This window comes from Cyprinus carpio, unplaced genomic scaffold, assembly GCF_018340385.1.
Source record: "Cyprinus carpio isolate SPL01 unplaced genomic scaffold, ASM1834038v1 S000005359, whole genome shotgun sequence".
NCBI lineage: Eukaryota > Metazoa > Chordata > Actinopteri > Cypriniformes > Cyprinidae > Cyprinus > Cyprinus carpio.
The window spans coordinates 1-5,934 of record NW_024878044.1 but is presented as its reverse complement, the minus strand read 5'-3'; the positions used below and the strand labels follow the sequence as shown (position 1 = coordinate 5,934).

General features: G+C 49.4%; 2 non-coding genes across 2 annotated transcripts; both read left to right on the top strand.

The window, feature by feature from the left end:
• The first annotated feature begins 1,982 nt into the window (after positions 1 to 1,982).
• Positions 1,983 to 2,053, top strand: trnag-ucc. Its single transcript has one exon. It is a non-coding gene; the product is annotated as a tRNA-Gly (tRNA).
• A 3,490-nt stretch (positions 2,054 to 5,543) lies between these two features.
• On the top strand, positions 5,544 to 5,615 carry trnag-ucc. Its single transcript has one exon. It is a non-coding gene; the product is annotated as a tRNA-Gly (tRNA).
• The last annotated feature ends 319 nt before the right edge of the window (positions 5,616 to 5,934 follow it).

Below are 5,934 nucleotides of genomic sequence, written 5' to 3'. Positions count from 1 at the left end.
TCTGTGAGCCGTGGTTGCGCCAAAAACTTTTGGATTGGTCGTCCAGCAAGCAGAAAAGAGCTAGCTTCCCCGTCGGGAACGAACACGGTCTTCCGCGTGACCGGCGGAGATACTGTCCACTATACTAACGAGGAGCTGCGCTGCAGCAGTTTGTCCCAGCCAGTGCGGACAGCACTGACATCACTAAAACAAGAAGCATGCTTTTTTCTTATGGACACCAGCCCTTACACATAAATACAAGTGGCCCCCATCATAAGCTGAAAGTCGCCTTAACATTTGGGAACATATATGTTATAGGTTGGTCATTATTTGGATCTTTTATTTATTAATTTTTTTCTCAATTTCAGCTGGAGCATGAGAAGGGATTGCATGCCTTGATTTGCTGCTGTCACGAAAACAAATTTCGGTATGTGTAAACGACCTCGGCACTAAAGCTCATTCTGATTTCTGATGATTTGCTTGTGGTCAGTAGGTGACTGAAACGGATTTTTTGTGACCTTACTCCTCCCTTTGGAGTAGGGGGGTGTGAAATGCATGTGGGCGAGTGTCTTCACCATTGATGACCCTAGGTGAGAATAGTGAAACTACCACTGGCAGCACCCTGTGAGCCAAGGGGAGGTGGGGATATGCAGCTTCGAGTTTCTCTTCATTGTCATAAATCTTTTCGCCTTTTTACTAAAGATTTCAGAGTGGAGGGAGCTTTGCGAGTGACCTGTGTATTTTGGGGGCTCTATGCAGCAGGCTACACCCGGAATGTCAAGCGCAGGTGGTGGCCATCTGCCAACACACGGTGGGAGGGCGTGCTGCAACTGGTCATCGATCTGTGTTTGCAGCCTCTGTGTTTCCGGCGGGAGTCACAACTTTGTATTTATTTAAGCCAGTATGGAAAGACAGGCTTTTTGGTACGGACGGGATCCAAACTCTGGATGCCCTTTTATGGACGGGTCACAAACAAAGATCTCATTAGCATTCCTCCTCTAGCCCTATCATTGACATCTCTGTCACTGCCAGGACCGAGCAAGTTGGTGGTCCTTCTCTGCCCTGCGCCGTAGGTATAGTGGTGACATAGCTGTCCTTTCCGTGAAGGGGGAGCTTTTGTGGTGACCTTTATTTCTAACCTTCTGCCTGCGTTGGTGCGGTATAGTGGTGTGAGCATAGCTGCCTTCCAAGCAGTTTACCGGGTTCGATTCCGGCCAGCGCGGTATTTCCTTTGGCTCGGGCTGACGCCGGTAGCCGTTACTCCTTCTGTGAGCCGTGGTTTGCGCCAAAAACTTTTGGATTGATTGGTCGTCCAGCAAGCAGAAAGAGCTAACTCTCCCGTCGAGAATCAGACCCCGGTCTTCCAGGCAGGCGGAATGCACATCCCTGCTACTAACGAGGAGCTGCATGCAGCAGTTTATCCCCAGCCAGTGCCACAGCACTGAGCATCACTAAACAAAGCATGGCTTTTTCTTATGCCGACACAGCCCTTACACCATAAAATACCAGTTGGACCCATCATAAGCTGAAGTCGCTTAACATTTGGAACACGCCTTTTACTACAAGATTTCATTGGAGGGGAGCTTTGCGAGAGTGACCTGTATTTCTGGGGGCTCTGCTCACAGCAGGAGTACACCGGATGTCAAGAGCAGAGTGAAAATTTGGCATCTTCCAAAACACGGTGGGAGGACGTGCAATGGTCATCTCTGTGTGTTGCAGCCTCTGTTTTCCGGCGTCACCACTTTGTTTTATTAGCCAGTATGGAAAGACAGGCTTTTTTTTTAAGTGACGGGATCCAAACTCGGACTGCTCTCTTTACTGACGGGTCCAGACAAAGATCTCATTAGTCCTCTACGCCATCATTGACGCATGCGCTTCGAGACTTCTTATGACAGCGGCAAGTTGGTGTCTTCTGCCTGGCGGAGGTGATAGTGGTGAGCATATCTGTCTTTCCGTGAAGGGGAGCTTTTGTGAGTGACCTGTATTTCTGGCACCTTCTGCCTGCGTTGGTGGTATAGTGGTGAGCATAGCTGCCTTCCAAGCAGTTGACCCGGGTCGATTCCCGGCCAACGCATTTCCTTGGATCGGGCTGACATCGTGGCCGTACTCTTCTGTGAGCCGTGGTTGCGCCAAAAAAACTGTGGATTGGTCGTCCAGCAAGCAGAAAAGAGCTAGCTCCCAGTCAGGGAATCGAACCCGGTCTTCCGCGTGACAGGCGGAGATAATGTCCAACTATATAATGAGGAGCTGCGCGCAGCAGTTGTCCCCGCCCGTGCGACAGCACTGGACATCACGAAACAAAGAATGGGGGACTTTTCTTATGCGACACAGCCCGTACACATAAAATACCGTGGACCCTCTAAGATGAAGCGCTTAACATATTTGGAACACTATATGTTATAGGGGTCATTATTTGGACTCTTTTATTTATTTATTTTTTTCCTCCAACTTTTCAGATGGAGGCATAGAAAGGGGATTGCATGCCTTGATTTGCTATTTCTGTCACGAAAACAACTATCTCGTAGTGATTTTGGCTTGTGGTACATTATGGTGACTGTACGTGAAAATTTTTTTGTGACCTTTACTCCGTCCAAGGACTGTCGCCCTTTTATGGGATTAGTTCAGGGGTGACGAAATGTCATGTGCATGATGATGACTCCTAGGTGAGAATAGTGGTTTACCACTGCACCACATGCCCAAGGGGGTGGGGCTCAGCCCCGGTTTCGCTTCATTTGTCGCTATAAACTTTCGCCTTTTACTAAAGATTTCCGCTTGGATGATGCTGGAGGGGAGCTTTTGCGAGTGAACCTGTTGTTTTGGGCGGGCTCTGCTCACGCGAGCTACAAACACCGGAATGTCAAGCAGCAGAGTGAATTTGGGCATCTGCCACACACGGGTTGGTTGGGAGGACGTGCACTGGTCATCAGTTGTGTTTGCGCCTCTGGAGTTTTACCCGGCGTCACCCACTTTGTATTTATTTAGCAGTATGGAAGACAGCGTTTTTGTACGTGACGGGATCCAAATCTGGAATGCTCTCTTTATGACGGGCCAAACAAAGATCGCATTAGCTCCTCTAGCCCTATCATGACGCATGCGCTTCGAGCATTCTACTGACAGCGCAAGTGGTGTCTCTGCGCGCCGGAGGTATAGTGGTGAGCAGCTGTTTCCGGAGGGAGCTTTGTGAGGGACCTGTCTTTCTGGCACCTTCGGCCTGCGGGTGGGTATCGTGGTGAGCATAGCTGACTTCCAAGCAGTTGACCCGGGTTCGATTCCGGCCAACGCATTTCCTTGGCTCGGGCGTGAACATCTGTAGCAGTACTCTTCTGTGGAGGCGTGTTGCGCCAAAAACTTTGGATGTCGTCCAGAAGCAGAAAAGGAGATAAGCTCTCCCCGTCAGGAATCTAACCCGGTCTTCGCGTGGGAAACCCCCCAAAAGGGGCGGAGATTATGTCCACCTATACTAACGAGGAGCGGCGCATGCAGCAGTTTGTCCCAGGCCAGGCGACGCACTGACATCACTAAACAAAGCAGGGCTTTCTTCTTATGCCGACAAGCCCTTACACATTTAATTACCAGGTGGACCCCATCATAAGCTGAAGTCGCTTAACATTTGGAACACTATATGTTATAGGGGTCATATAGTTGGACTCTTTTATTTATTTATTTTTTTCCTCCAACTTTTCAGATGGAGGCATGAGAAAGGGATTGCATTGCCTTGATTTGCTTCTGTCACGAAAACAAATTTCTCGTATGTGTAAACATACCTGGCAATAAAGCTCATTCTGATTGTGATTTGATTTGGCTTGTGGTCATTAGGTGACTGACGGGAATTTTTTGTGACCTTTACTCTCCCCTTTGGAGTGAGGGGGTGACGAATGAATTGGCAGGTGTATTCACCATGATGACCCTACGGTGAGAATAGTGGCTTACCACTGCGCGGCACCGCCCCAGGAGGGTGGGGATACCGCTCGCGTTTCTCTTCATTGTCGCATAACTTTCGCCTTTTATACAGATTTCGTGGAGGGGAGCTTTTGCGAGTGACCTGTATTTTTGGGGGCTCTGCTCACAGCAGAGCTACACCGGAATTTCAAGAGCAGAGTGAATTTGGCCATCTGCCAACACACGGTGGGAGGACGTGCAAACTGGTCAGGTCTGTGTTGGCAGCCTTGTGTTTCACGGGTCACCACTTTGTATTTATTTAGCCAGTATGGAAAGACAGCGCTTTTTTGGTACGTGACGGGATCCAAACTCTGGACTGCTCTCTTTACTGACGGGTCCAAACAAAGATCTCATTAGCTCCTCTAGCCCTATCATTGACTCATGCGCTTCGAGCCTTCTTACTGACAGCGCAAGTTGGTGTCTTCTGTCTGCGCCGGAGGTATAGTGGTGAGCTAGCTGTTTTCCGTGAAAGAAAAAAGGGGCTTTTGTGAGTGAACTGTATTTCTGGCACAGCTTGCTGCGTTGGTTGGTATAGTGGTGAGATGCTGCCTTCCAAAGCAGTGACCCGGGGCGATTCCGGCCAACGGATTTTCCTTGGTCGGGCTGACATGTAGGCCGTACTCCTTCTGTGAGCCTGGTTGCGCCAAAAACTTTTGGATTGGTCGTCAGCAAGCAGAAAAAGACTAGCTCTCCCGTCGGGGAAGCGAACCCCGGTCTTCGCGTGACGGCGGAGATACTGTCCACTATACTACACGAGGCGTGCGCATGCAAGCAGTTTGTCCACAGCCGTTGCCACAGCACTGACAATCACTAAAAAAAGAATGGCATTTTTCTTATGCAGACCAGCCCTTACACACTAAAATACCAGTTGGACCATATAAGCTGAAGTCGCTTAACATTTGGAACCACTATAGGTATAGGGGTTCATTTATTTGGACTATTTTATGTATTTATTTGTTTCCCAACTTTTCAGATGGAGCATGAGAAGGGTTGCCTTGCCTTGATTTGCTTCTGTCACGAAAACTTACCCTCGTATCTTCTCGCCTGCTGGCCATCAGCTCAATCTGATTCAGTTAGTTAGCTTATGGTCCCATTGCGGTGACTAATGAAATTTTATGACCTTCTCTCGCGGAATTGAGGGTGGCCAATGCATGTGGGCGGTCTCTTACCAGCTGGTAGCCGGTGAAAAGTGAGCGCACTGGCACGGAGCCCAAAGGGGGAGCTACGGAATATCAGAGCAGAGTGGTTTTTGGGGCTCTGCTTACAGCAGATACACACCGGAATGTCAAGAGCAGAGTGAATTTGGCCATCTGTACAACACACACACGGTGGAAGGACGTGTAACTGGTCACTGCCTGTGTTTGCAGCCCTCCTGTGTTTCCGGGCGCCACCACTTTGCATTTATTTAGCTAGTATGGAAAGACAGCTTTTTTTTGTACATGACGGATCCAACAAATTTGGACTGTTTCTTTACTGACGGGTCCAAACAAAGATCTCATGAGCCTTCTTACTGACAGCGCAAGTTGGTGTCTTCTGCCTGCGCCGGAGGTATAGTGGTGAGCATAGCTGTCTTTCCGTGAAGGGGAGCTTTTGTGAGTGACCTCTATTTCTGGCACCTTCTGCCTGCGTTGGTGGTATAGTGGTGAGCATAGCTGCCTTCCAAGCAGTTGACCCGGGTTCGATTCCCGGCCAACGCATTTCCTTTGGCTCGGGCTGACATCATAGCCGTACTCCTTCTGTGAGCCGTGGTTGCGCCAAAAACTTTTGGATTGGTCGTCCACGCAAGCAGAAAAGAGCTAGCTTTCCCCGTCGGGGAATCGAACCCCGGTATTCGCGTGACAGGCGGGATACGTCCACTAACTAACGAGGAGCTGCGCATGCAGCGTTTGTCCCCAGCAGTGCGACAGCACGACATCACTTAAACAAGCATGCTTTTTCTTATGCGACCCAGCCCTTACACATAAATACCAGGTTGGACCCATCATCAAGCTGAAGCGCTTAACATTTGGAACAATA